The sequence below is a fragment of the Antennarius striatus genome, chromosome 21 (assembly GCF_040054535.1).
Source record: "Antennarius striatus isolate MH-2024 chromosome 21, ASM4005453v1, whole genome shotgun sequence".
Lineage (NCBI taxonomy): Eukaryota > Metazoa > Chordata > Actinopteri > Lophiiformes > Antennariidae > Antennarius > Antennarius striatus.
This window is the reverse complement of record NC_090796.1, coordinates 7,333,939-7,348,384: the sequence shown is the minus strand read 5'-3', so window position 1 is coordinate 7,348,384 and position 14,446 is coordinate 7,333,939.

Sequence of the window (14,446 nt, the reverse complement as noted above, 5' to 3'; positions counted from 1 at the left end):
ATCAGACAGTGAGCAAATGATTCAATTGTCTCCGGGTGATTCCATGCCTTAGCAACAGCCGCCGGGTCGTTGTGGTGACGGCCCAGTTCTGATTTATCTAGCGGCCTACACTCAGGTGCTGTTTTGTTAACAGGATTGCTGCCATTTATAACTGTGTTTCATTACTGTACTAAGAGCCGATAAGATGATCACTCACGCACACATACACACATGTTCGCACACACAGAGGCGTTAATTCAATCCACTGACAGGGAAACACGGCAAACAACATCCATTATGGCCTCAGAGCTAATTGGTAATGGGGGGGGGATGAGGACAAAGGGGGGGGGTGGGGGTGGAGAGCTGGGTAAAGGGAGCAGGAGGAAGCCTGGGTTTGGTGGGGGGATTTCTACGATGAGAATATTTCCTCTGTTTTTCACCACCTATTGTTCATCACATCATCTCCAACTTTAGTCTTGAAAATAGTACAATGTTTTTTGTTTTGATTTTATGTAGAATCCAGGTCACAGCTTCCCTTTTTTTGGGGGTTTTTTTTTTTTTTTGGTTGAGAAAAGGAGTTACCAGAAGCGGAAGTAAAATGAGAATACCTGCCAATAATTCAAACATATCCATGTGACCAGGAGCAAACAGTAAGCCCAAAACAAAGATGGCATCTCTGCCCCAGGTGGCATCAAACTACTGGTGACATTTAATAATTCTATCCCACACCCCCTCACTCCCTGATCACCTGCCTCACCATTACAATTAGAGATAAATCTCCTCCTATAACAGAGGAAACAGGGGGAGAGACAAGGTGGTGATGAATTACCATCATTCATGCAAAGACAAGATCTTTTAGGATTCCTGGCTTTGGCTCTGTTTATTTACTTCTTCCATCACAACACATCAGGAACAGAGTGATGGTGGATGAATGGCTGAAAAGGCAGGCAGACCGTCAGACAGATGGAGGTGCGGGGAGAAATAAATAATACCAGTGGAGGTGCTTGAGAGGGGGAGAAGGAAAAAGGGAAGGGAATTACTAAGAGTGAGGGAAGAGGAGCAGCAGCGATGCAGGATTTGAATGCCCGGGGAAGAGAGACAGATAAACAGATAGAGCAGAGACAGAAGAGGCAAGGAGCGATGAATGATCAGATTTAGAGGGCAGAAGATAAGAGGAGAGATAAAGCATGAAGGAACAGAAGGAAAGGGGGGGAGAAGGCTGCTGCAATGTGCAATGTTTACATGCGCTATTACGCTGTTGAACATGTCTGCTTACTTATATCATTAGCGAGAGAAACTGATCGCTCACACACATACAGTGGATGATGGTGCATGCAGGTACGCGCACACACACACAAACACACACACACACACACACACACACACACACACACAATTTCATTTGATTAGGATCTGCTAACATGAAAAGTGTACCTAAATGCTAAAACTGCTTTTATTTTACCAACCTCCTCTGCTGTGTGTGTGTGTGTGTGTGTGTGTGTGTGTGTGTGTGTGTGTGTGTGTGTGTGTGTGTGTGTGTGTGTGTGTGTGTGTGTGTGTGTGTGTGTGTGTGTGTGTGTGTGTGTGTGTGTGTCACTGTATACACAGTGAAAATCCTGATTAAGCAATATCAGTGTTCTCTATCATCATGTCTCTTCTGGTACGATCATCTGTTATCAGTTCGGGAGCGGAACTCAGAAGCGTGACTCAAACACACAGGACATAGGTTTAAACAGAGGGTATTTCCAATAACCAGTTCGCTCAATTCCAGAGAAAACTTACCAAAGTACACAAGGAAGATGCTTCCATTAACTGCTACAGACAGATGTGTAAACTTTGGCAAAATACACTGAGGAGTATATCAAAACATAGGTGATATCTGTCTTCTGAGAACACACAGGACACATGAAACATGACCTGAGCAACCCAATGAGCTGAGTCAAATCCAAATTATTGTTTTTTTATTACACATAATGTTGGGTAAACCCTTTTAGTAAGGAACATGAAGTTAGGAGACTTTGTTGTTGGCTTTGCACCAACATTGAACACATTGGTCCACATTGAAATATTTCAACCATTAGATGGTAGTTATTGAAGATTCAGTCAGTGGGGGTCTGTTCATCACAGTCAGACTCATTACACTGTCCATTTCTGATCCGCTATCACTTATTTCATCTCACGTCGCTGTTTTTTTGGTTTCTCCAGACTCTGAGGTTGATTGACGCCCCCCGTCGCCAATGGAGATCCAGACATAGACATCGCATTACAGCTGATTGGTCCAGAGACAAGAACGCTGAGTCTGCTGTGCCACCATTTAATTGCAGTTTGTTCTTGTACCAGATGTAGCCTGGGTTGCAGTTCACATTCACAATGGGGGTGAGGACACAAGTCAACACTGTCCTCTGACAACACCCCCGCCCCCATCACACTTCCATTTGCAACAGGCACATCCTCTCCCCACCTGGATGCTAACAGGTGAGGCTAAAATGTGGAGCATCACACCACTGAAACCTCCACATGTCATGTGATATTCTGTATTATTTAAAAACAAATTAATTCATATGTGAATTATTTTTAAGTCAGCAGGTTTCATTGCGTGTTCATTGTTTCCAAGCTAGCGTCAAGATTGCCTAAATATTTATGTTCTAGGAGCAGATAAACTCAATGATGAGCTCTCCAAGCCACAGCTTCTTGTGCGTTTGCTGGTCATAAAACCAGGTGATAATATCTGACTTGAAATGAAACACAAAAGTGCGCTGGCATTTGATGTGAAGCTTGATAAACATTCTTGGAACCTTGAGGCGACTCCCCAGAGCCGTGTACCATTTATAGCAATGATGTGGTGTGACCTGTACCTGCCACAGGAAACAGCTCGAGAAACAAGGCCCAAAATACACTTCCTGCTACCTTTGCCCTCATTGGTGCTTCCTTCATCCAGGGCACGAATATTAACAAACAAATGTCATGTGAAAGGACTGATATGCATGCTAAATGAAAAACCTTTTAATTAAATTTTAAAAAATTGCATGTGGAAAGAAATCCAATGCAAGGAAATATTAACATTTCCATCAAGAAGTTAAAAGTGATGATAATATGAATGCTGATTAGTGCTTGCTTGACACCAAATCACCACTTTTCTTTAGCATACTGTATTATATACGGTGTACGTTTTTTTTATTTTCGTTGTTTGATTTCAAATAAAACACATTTTCACTTGTGATTAAAACATATTAACATAAAAAACAGATTCAAATCCTTTAGGAGTTTGTGTCTTAGATGGGTTATTACAGACGGACGCCACATGATCACACTCAGAGGCCTACGGTCCAAAGAGTGAGCCCGAAAACAACAAAGCAGACTTTTTGTAATTGGTCAAAAAATTTCAAGATGATGTTAACGCGAATGCCCCTATTCACTTCCCTTCTTCCATTACTCACTACACTATGTAAGACAAGAATACTGTGACTTGCTGAAAAAAGGTGAGGTAAATCTATTTATATCTTTTGATTTATTACATGTTTTTTATCTATTAATATTTACATATGTATTTACATGTTTAACTGACCAGTGAGTCCGCTGTAGGTCCAGTATGTTAAGAGTTTCAGTACACGAAACTTAGTCAGTGGTATGATAGTAAAATGTACCTAATTAGCCTTCTGGATAGCAGACATATTGAAGGGTTAATGCCGAAATACACAAATGTTTGACTTTAAGAAGATTCCATTGCTGTCCATGAAATTCTTTTTCCATTTGAACTCAACTTAGTTACCGGAAAACTATTCTATTAGTGACACTCTCGCGGCACATATTCCCAGAATGCTGCCTTACCCTCAACATACTGAACATTGCCTGCATGCCCAGGCAGAAGTTCTCCCATGAGCCACAAAGTGAATAGCTGTTGACAGACCAGTGAGATGTAAAGTGTCAGTGCGATGTGTCACAGACTTTAGTGAATATGTCAATTTGGTTAGGTTGACTTTTATAAATGTGCATCATTACATGCTTATGATAATTTTTATCATGAAATAACAGGAAGATAATTACATTCATAAAGATATTGCAACAATTATGCTGAGTTGTTGTGGCGTGTAGACTAAAGAACTTACAAAATACTGAAATAACATACTGTCCCCAGCTCTGCAATACTTCCTGTTATCGCTGAAAAAGACCCTGTTAATGAAATTCTTTGCAACACACACAGGATACACTTCAATTGCAGCGCAGTGGGTTTTACCCCAAGGACATGTTGTACATTGAAATTAACTAATTTGACTTTATTTCCTATATTTTGATTTAATTTGCAAGAAGTTACATGGGAAATGTAATGAAAAAAAACTTAAAGCCTGTTAAAGTGAGGGAAAACCTTGGAACTCAATTTAGATAATAAGATAAACCAAAAAATTAATTACACTTTTAGAACCAAAGTACAGCGACATGCTTTTGACTGAAAGATGCAATCAGAGACAAGAAACCTTACTTTTAATTGTCTGATATATTTTGGTTTAAAATCTGGAGTGACGTTTGGGATTTGTGTGACAGCAGCAGAAGAATGACTTCGTGTACTGGATATCCCATTTGGACAATTTTCCTCCCAAACTTGCTTCTGGACATTGGATGGAAGCAAAACAAAACATCCAATTCTCTGAGAATAACAAAGATGCATTACTTCACTGAAAAAACAACATTAAAGTAATAGTGTTTGACTTTATTCTGGAGCTCTTGAAACCCCTCTTCAATTTCTCTCACAGTGTGCACGCAGACATTATCATCATCTTGGAATATGGGGAAATGATGCACTAAAATGGCCTTGGCTGTTATAAAGCCATATAAAGGAAGCATTGGACCCAATGGACTGTTATGGCACTGTTAAGAGAACCATGAAGACATATCATTAGATCATCTTATGCTCGTCCATTGCTCAGGGCTCAGGGTTTTGCAGTCCTTACCAGCACTGTGTCTTTGTTTGGTGTCCTCGGTGATCATAAGTTTGTGAATGATAGCCGTGAATGCCGTCTTTGGAAAGATCATAATGTTCAGTGTTGGATGACACTGTGGCACAGGTGGGTTGAGGGCTTTATTTAAGCCTATGGTGAACTTTGACACCATATTTCTACAAATTTTAGCAGCTTTTTCTGTTGCAATAACTGTTTGTCTCTATCCGTGACTGAGCTCTAACTTGAAAGCACTTTAATTCCTGGTCCTTTCTTCCATTAAATTAATCCATGAAAGAATTTCGATTCTTTTGTAGGTTTTGAACGTGTGGCTTGAACTCATGTTTTTCATTTGAAAAAAAAATAAAAAAATCAAACACTTATCACTTGGGACTCGTTTATTTTCAAAAATGTTAGCCTTTCAGAAATTCTTTATATTTTTAACCGAATTCAACATATTCTTCAAACAACAAATAGTTTTGCAGATTTATTTTCTCGTCCCATGGAATTAATCCTACACATCAATGAAAGAAAAAACAAAACAAAAAAAGCAATATAACAGCAGTGATTTTGTCATTGCATTCAAGGACACTAATGCTTGTACAGTATATGCTCATCTTCTGGTTCAGTTCAGACAGAACAGTCCTTTAGTTTGGTGTATTGTTACTCTAGAATCTCATTTCCAATACATCAAATGGTCCTTTGAGTTATTTTTCTTGTGACTCAGTCTGTCAGAGCTTCCTGCAATTGGTTTTCAGTCTTGAAACGAACTAGACCATTGTTCATTTCAGTCTGGACAGGACCCTGAACAACCACGACCTCTGAAATTGGTTCAGATCCATTTGGTAGTGTAAACTCCGGTTCTATCTTCCCAGGGCTCACCTGGATGAACGCTCCAATCCAGGACCTTGAATGGATCATAGTGATAAGACTATTTTTTATGTTAGATCACTTACCTTGTCATAGATTAATGCAGCAGATGAGGAGAGGGATCTAATTGATCATGTTCCACTGCAGTCCAACTCATTTGTATTCACTCGTGTGGTTGAGCTGGAAATGATGGCGATCGCTGATTTCGATTGGTTGGCTGCATAGTGGGATTTTTCTTCCAGTTTATGTCAGTTCATTTTAAAATGAAAAAGATCAAGTGAGTAAGTTATGGTGTATATGAAAGATGTGACAACACATTCATCGAATCTGAAAAAAAAAAACCCCACACCAAAGATGTCAGATGTGTTATGAGACTGTGACATTCCTAGAATTATACATGTCAACATTGATGCCATATTTTCATAATGTTTTCTACATTTCCTTCAAAATTTGGGGGTTGACTGAACCTTATTTAATTACAATATTTGTCCAACAACTTCTTCTACAATGGTTTTAATGAAATGTGAGTGGACAATCAGCGAGCTATTGACGATGACAACCAAATCCCAATAATCAAATATCAGCAATAGACCAGAAACGCACAAATTAGCATTTTTCTTTGAGCGATTCTTTGAATTTCAGATATAATTTGGGATGAAAACGTTCATTGTACATCCAGCTTACCGTGCTGGTCAACACTCAGCACCAGGACAGCACTCAGTCTATACAAACATTGATTGTAAGGTTACTAGCACTGTAATCAGTTACAAACAAATGATTTAACACATGATTGTTTCTATGCCTTGCAGTTGCTTTTAGTGAGTGTTTAGCCAGGAGGTAATCACAGCCGAGGGAAGTGAGAGGAGTTCCAAAACTGACTGATTTATTCAATGTCGATGCAGATTCAAATCAGTTAGAAGATTAGTTTGTTCAAGATTCATTCAGAAATACAAGAAACACCTTTAATATCCAAACGTTGGTCTGATTGTGTATTGAATAGCTGGATCCCAATGCCTCCAGCACTTTGGAATCATTTACACTTGAACTACTTTAGTCCTGTGAGCCAATCACACATTATAATTCTGAATGGTGTGATATTCTATAGAGGAGGAGGAGGCCTGTCGACTGACGATGACTTCCTGCCTTTTCAATGTCCCTACCTCCAGAAAGATTTCAATAAATTATCACGTTACACATTGGCCCAAGGGCCAGAAAAAAATAGTCCTCTGCAAACAATCAAAACCAAGCATAAGCCAATTAATTCATTTATTCTTGAGGCGATGGCAGAGTCAAGGCCGTGAAAACAGAACCAAACACCAACCATTATTCAGAGCAGAAGCAACACCATCTGGTTTGAGTTTATATCTCTATGAGCATGTAATTTGTGCTGTTCTTGATCCGAGTACAGTGTAAACACATTTTAATACACCAGGGGAGAGAGAGAGGGGAGAACATCAGGACAGACGAGTGATGCCGTAATGCTCGCTTTTTCTTTCTCTTTTTCGCTTCATTTCCATGTCTGTCCTCAGTCTCCTTCGCCGTCTCAAGTACCTTTGGAATATTGATGGAGACCACATCCACAGCAATATTTCAAAGTTTGACGGAGATGCTTAGGCTTGCGTTGACAAATGTGGAGGGTGCATTAAGTACAGTCAGAGATGGAAATCCCCCGAAGAATAAAAAGAAAACATGTGACAACACAGTGAGACCATAACCATAACAATAAGGCTGAGTAAAGCTCACGGTGATGAACACGGATTCACACAGCCCTTTGACAAGCCTGGGGGCCGAAACGGGATAATGTTTAGCAACCTGAAAAATGCTCTCATCGTGAAAGTCAAAAATGAAATCGATGAGAAAAGCACATTAATTGGATCCAAAACTTGTTGGACAATCATATTGGTCATATCCGGTGTCTGCTTTCACTTGAAAAACTTTTCAAAAGTCAGTGACTGGGATTAGCCCAAGTAAAACCTAAGAAAGTAGTAATGCTTTAAAATGAAAAGTAATATTCTGTTGGACATGAAGTAGCCATGTGGCTTCATTTATCAGCCACAGAGATACCCGTTGGTCCCGATCATCAGTCTAATGACCAATAACTTCTCTGCGACCTCAAAAGAGTAATTTATGATTTTGGGAAATGAGCTTATTCTTTTTCTAGAGGAGAGCTGCACACCAAGACTGATATCTCTCTCTCTCACCCACTCACAGTAAAGTCAGCATAGGGAGAAATTTAAATATAGCAGACTTAGTGTTGATATACTCTCTCCACTATACATTTCCAGTGTTTCATGTCTGGCCTCCCACTTCTTCCACTCCTCCTTATCTCATCTCTATCACTCCCTAAACTGTTTACATTTTTCTTTCTAAACTGTGTATTTTCAGTCTTATTTGGCATCACCTTGGTCTTCCCTTCATTCGCTTTACTTTCTCTCTCTCTCTCTCTCTCCAAACTGTGTATATTTGGGTCTGTCTGTGGGGTGTCAGGGGTCATTATTAATCTTGCTAGTGCTGCTAGCTTCAGGCAGATCAGCAGGGCAGCATCTGTGTGTGAGTGTGTGTGTGTGTGTGTGTGTGTGTGTGTGTGTGTGTGTGTGTGTGTGTGTGTGTGTGTGTGTGTGTGTGTGTGTGTGTGTGTGTGTGTGTGTGTGTGTGTGTGTGTGTGTGTGTGTGTGTGTGTGTGAGGCAGAGAGAGAGAGAGAGAGAGTGGGAAAGAAGTGGTTGCGAATGAGTCAGTTACGCTGTTCGAGTAAAGGTGTGGGAGAATGTTTTTCACAGCGCACCGTCCACACGGTGCGCTGTTATATTGGACGGTGCGCATAATGCGTGTGCATTAGTGTATGCTTGTACAGCAGTGTTCATGAGAACCAGTTGGAGATTTAGACCTTGGGATCGAAGGCATTTATAGAACAAGAGGCCATGTCAGTCAGTCCTCATATTTAAAAGTCCTCCAACAGGCTGTTTGAGGATGAAGCTTTAGGGTTAAGGTTAAGATTAGGTTTAGATTAGGATATGGATTAGATTTGGGTTGGGTTAGGGTTAGGCATTTACTCTGGTGGTTCAGGTTTGTTTAAGAGGCTGTGGAATGCATATTCCCTCACAAGTGTAGCTGTACAAACCTGTGCGAGAAGGGAAAGTGCATTTTACCATGATGGATCATGAGAAAGCCACATTCTTAATGCACACTTGCACAAGACAGACACCCATGAGAAATGAAGGGGCGACAGGGAGCAGAGAGGGGGGAGAAAGAGAGAGGTGATGAGGAAACAGAGTGAGAGAAGAGGAGAGAGAGTGCAGGGAGAGTCCCCGTTCCTCCTGAACTCATTAACCGTTGTCCTCTCCGCCCTCCCTCCTACACTCCCACAATGCCGAGCAGCAGCGTGCATCAATAATGCTGGTGACAGCACGAGGGGGACGGGTCAGACAAGCAACCGCCATCACCCTGACAACCACCACCACTACGGCCACCATTGCCACGACAACAATTGCTGAGCGCACACAGGGGGTATCCCCCTTCCCTGCTGGCCCAGCTCCCCACCTGCAGCCATTGCACAGCGAGGGCCGCCGCGCCTGCTGCTGCTGTATCAGAAGCAAGATAAATCCGCAGCACGGCTCCGGCACAGGACGAGGGGAGAAAAGCTGACTGATCTCCATTCTGAGGTGAACTGAATGGACAGGAGACTCACTCTGAGCGGAGTTTAGCAGAATTATTTAACAATTCAAGTGGGAGAAGAATGGGAAATGGATGCTTTAGCGGTAGAGATCCCAATGAAGCTCGACATAGCTGCTCTATGATGATCATGCTAATATTATACGTAAACACAGACCAGTTGATGAAAAACAGTAATATTTGGTCATTTATCTGTTGGTGCTGAGTACATCACCGCTTTCTGATCAGTTCTGATCTTATCTTCTACCGTACCCAACTGATCGGCAATAAAAAGACATAATAAATTGCACAGGCCGGCAGACGAAAGCAAAAAACAGAGAGGGAATGTTGGATTAGACCGACACTTGTCTGAAAATGATATTGAAGAGACATGTTCCAGCACATTAGAAATCTAGAATTTCACAACAAAGCCAGTTAGTGTCCTTTGATTAAATAAAACCTGAAGCCAAACCAAACTTGTAGCCCAGACATTACAAATAAGATTACAGAAATTTTGACGGCCTAATCCAGATTTACAGCCCCAAATAGTAGATACCAACTGTATAAATATGGCAGATTATTTTCTTCAAAAATTCAAGTATTGTTCCTTGAGAAATGAAAGAAAGTCTTGAAATATACCATTGTTAAAAAATGTAGGGAGAAAAAAAATTGAATGGGGGTCTGTTCTGGCCAAAGACCAGTCATCCCACCATGCTTCATGTAAATGCATTCAGTACTTTTCGTATTTTGCTGCTGACAAAGTAATAAACAAATAACCACACATAGAAGAAATTCTAACACGTTGACGGTGTTGGCCTGTGATGACGGTGTTCAGTGAACGCATCTGTGTAGGAAGCCCCATGAATTCCAATCTGATGGTTCACATATGATAAGGACGACAAATGTAGGCGAAATTTGATTATAAAATATCAGACTTCTGTGTTGGCACATTCCTGAAGAAACATCTGTGTAAGTCAATGTAAGGGAAAAAAATCTGAATTGAGTCATTTCAGTCTGGTGATATGAACTCAGCCTTACTTGGTTGAAAAACACTGAGTGCAGCTCCCATTTAGTTTGGACCGTGCACCTCAGTGCAACTCGTCTGAAAAGCTTTCACACTGTTGGGAGGGAGAACACAGCATGTTTCTGGCACCGAGAATCAACTCTGAAATTCAACAAGTTTAACATTTATGTGAGCATTGTAGGTGGTTCGGTTTAGAGGGTTTTTTTTTACATTCACCAGGTTTTCCTATGGGAAAAAGAAATATTCCCTGACTGTATCGTAAAGAAACACATTCAACTTTGACTAAGGTCACGTAACAGAAAGTACAGGTGGTACCAGTACTTAATGATGCAAAATAGGTCCAGAATTTATTACGTGCATTTGCTTACTTACTTACTTTTGACAGAATAAAAAACGTGATATGAATTTGGATTTTAGGATTGTTATTTCTAAAGTAATTTTCTACAACTTGGTTTACTGCCGGATTTTACAAAACATCTGTCATCATTCACTAAGGCAAATTCTTAAAAAAAGACATAGATAGATAGATAGATAGATAGATAGATAGATAGATAGATAGATAGATAGATAGATAGATAGATAGATAGATAGATAGATAGATAGATAGATAGATAGATAGATAGATAGATAGATAGATAGCATTTTCTAATATTCAGACATTGTGTGTGTCGGTTCATTTCCGTGGAACGCAGCGTGTGGTTGGAAAGCAGGCGAGCAAAAGACACGGCGGGAAAATTCTTAGCAAAAAAAAAAGTCTTAAATGACATATTTAGTCGTCTTTTTTCCCCTTATTTTTAGATCGGTGCGAAATGACCGACCTGAGTTCGCGCGCATTTAGCGACAACGACGAGGGATATTTCCTTTCCTTTCGGCTCGGACGGAAAAACACGGCTGGTGGGTGAGAGGCTGCAGGAAGGGGGCCGTGGGGGCTTGGCCAATCACATGGACAGATCTACCGGGGGCGTGTCTGGGGTGGGGGATCTCGTCAAATAAGAGCTCGAACAGGAGTACGCGCCCCCACGTGGGTCCTGAGTTCCAAAGAACAATAACCGAGTTTAAGCCAATCACGAAGCCGCAAGGTGTCAATCTGAACGCTGATTGGCTCGCTGTCTTTCAGAGAGTCCGCTCACTCATCACGTTTAGCCCATTGTTATTAACTCTTTCCTACCACACAGGAAGAAGCCATCCTGCTCATAAAAACGGGAACCCGCACCGTAATAGCCAAATGTGAATTAATGAATGATTCAGAGGCGGTTTGTTTTCAGAAACACGATATATAAGTTAATCCAGACAGTTTCAAAGGCTCGTTTCAGACGCGTTTAAAGAAGCGGGAGGGTTATATACTGTGCGCTCTGGAGCGCAGGGCGACTGCAGCTTTTTAAGCGTGTTGCCCTGATCATAATCAAATCAGCATGCAAGAAAACCAATGAGATTAAAAGCACATGAGAAGAGCATGCCTAGCAGTGAGGTAGAACCCACATTCACGCAGTCAGCCTCTAAAATTGTGGGGCAAAACCTGCTCCTGTTGTGCCATGTCCAGCCTACTTTACATGGCACAAAAACAGACTGGGGTAGGGGGACTGGAAATGATTTACATGAGGTAAATACCCTCTTCCTAACCCACTCCATTTAAATTGCACTGATGTTTTACAGTTGATAACACTTCATGTGTTGTGGATGCATTCGAAGTCACCCCCCCCCCACACACACACACACACACACACCCGGAAAAAAAAAAGCACTTAAAGCAGCCATTTTTAAACAGCACTAAAGTCCTTTCTTCATATGCTGGTGCAGTCACGAAGGCACCAACGCTGACAAACCATGCATCAATCTTCCCTCTCTCCTTTTTTAACCTCCAAAAAATATACGTATGGAGGGAAGACTCTCCCTCATAGGAGTCGGTGCAGAAGGCTGACGCTGCCGCTCAGTGGTGGCATCTGGATTTACAGTGGAGAGTCAGAAAAATGTGAGAGGGATGAAGAGAAGAGAAGAGAAGAGAAGAGAAGAGAAGAGAAGAGAAGAGAAGAGAAGAGAAGAGAAGAGAAGAGAAGAGAAGAGAAGAGAAGAGAAGAGAAGAGAAGAGAAGAGAAGAGAAGAGAAGAGAAGAGAAGAGAAGAGAAGAGAAGAGAAGAGAAGAGAAGAGAAGAGAAGAGAAGAGAAGAGAAGAGAAGAGAAGAGAAGAGAAGAGAAGAGAAGAGAAGAGAAGAGAAGTATACCAATGTATGTTGGGACTTATTTTTCTTTCTTTACTCACAAATGTTGCACATATTTTCACCTGTTCTCACCTCCATTCATGTAACAAAATATGTGACTGCAAGAAAAGTCAAACTAAAAAAGAAGGACGTATTTACCACAAACATGTTTTTGCAAATGTTTTTTTTTTCCCCGCGACCCGACTACAAATAAGCGGTAGAAGATGGATGGATGTTTTTGCAAAGTTCAGGGCATCAATAGTAGAGCTATTGCTGCAAAAAGGAAATGATGTGTAAAATAAAATAAAAGTCAGAGGCTTTACTGAAAGGGATTTAGATTTAAAAAAAAGATTTCCTTTTTTGTGTTCATTTTCTCACCCTGATGCAGGTGATTTAACATTTCAAAGCAGTCTAACAGTATTCAAAATGCACATCAAAAACATGTACTTCATTTCCTTTCCTTCTCTCTGTAATGTTCATTTATGATATAGTTGTTTTGAAGCACAACTCAGTCCTTAGATAGTTATAGTTTGATATTAACAAGTTGCTCTGTAATTCATATTCCCAATGTCCCGTGTGTAAATTGGATCCTGACATGATGAGATTTTTATTGGAATATATTTTGTCAGCGAAGAGTAGAAGGAACCAGATAAAGACATGAACAAATCAAGACAGCAGTAGACGCTCTCAGAGCTTGTTCCGGCGTTCTTTTTCAACAACAACAACAACAACAACAACAAGGACAGCGGACTGAAGGAGTGATCCAGCCGATCTCTCTTTCGTTCAGTTCACAACCTCTGGAATTGAACGTAAGACAGAGGGGAAACAGGATGACTGGAGGAGGAAATTGAGAGAGAGAGGGAGAGTGCATGTGTGTGTGTGTGTGTGTGTGTGTGTGTGTGTGTGTGTGTGTGTGTGTGTGTGTGTGTGTGTGTGTGTGTGTGGGAGTTAGTGTCTGTAAGAGTAGGAGGACACTGTGGGGTTTGAGGCAGCACCCCGCAGTCCCAAGTAATGGCAGAATAGAACTTAATAGGGTAGAAAAAGGCTGGAGGCTGTTAACGCAGAAACATTCATTTTGAATTCCCCATTCTCTCTCTCTCTCTCTCTCTCTCTCTCTCTCTCTCTCTCTCTCTCTCTCTCTCTCTGTCACTCCCTTCTCTCTCATCCCTTCTTCCATGCATGTATCTTTAACTTCCCATCCCTGTCTGCTTGTGTAAATTTGCCAATTCTGCTTGTGCTTCCTTGCACTCTTAACCTCTCACCCTCCATTTCCCCATCTTTTCCTTTCTTTAACATCCTCTTCCTTGTTCTTCATCAGCTCCTCTACTATCTTCTCCTCCTAGCCTTCACCCTTGCCTCCTTCCCCACATGCATGCATCCATCCAGCATTTCTTCCTTGCCTCATCTCTCTTTTTTTCCCCTTCTCACCTCCCTCCCTCCTTCTCCCTCTCCCCCTGTGTCTCCTTGGAGGAGGTGTAATGATAGCTATTTGAGTGTCATCAGAGGACCGCTATAATGGCTTCTAAAGCACCATCCCACGGTTGCCACGGTGAACCTGGCACAGCCGTCGTCCCAGAATAAGGAGTGGGGGGAAAAAAAAACATCTGTTTGGCTATCGACAGGCGTCACCACGCAGACGGCAGCAGGAGTGTCGGCACATCAGCAGACGATGACGCAGCCCCCAGGGGCCACAGAGAGCAAGCTAATGATGCGTGGGATAGGGTACTTTTGATGAGGAAGTACAGTAATAGTGATAATAGTGATAGTAATGAAAATAATAGCACTGATAACAATAACA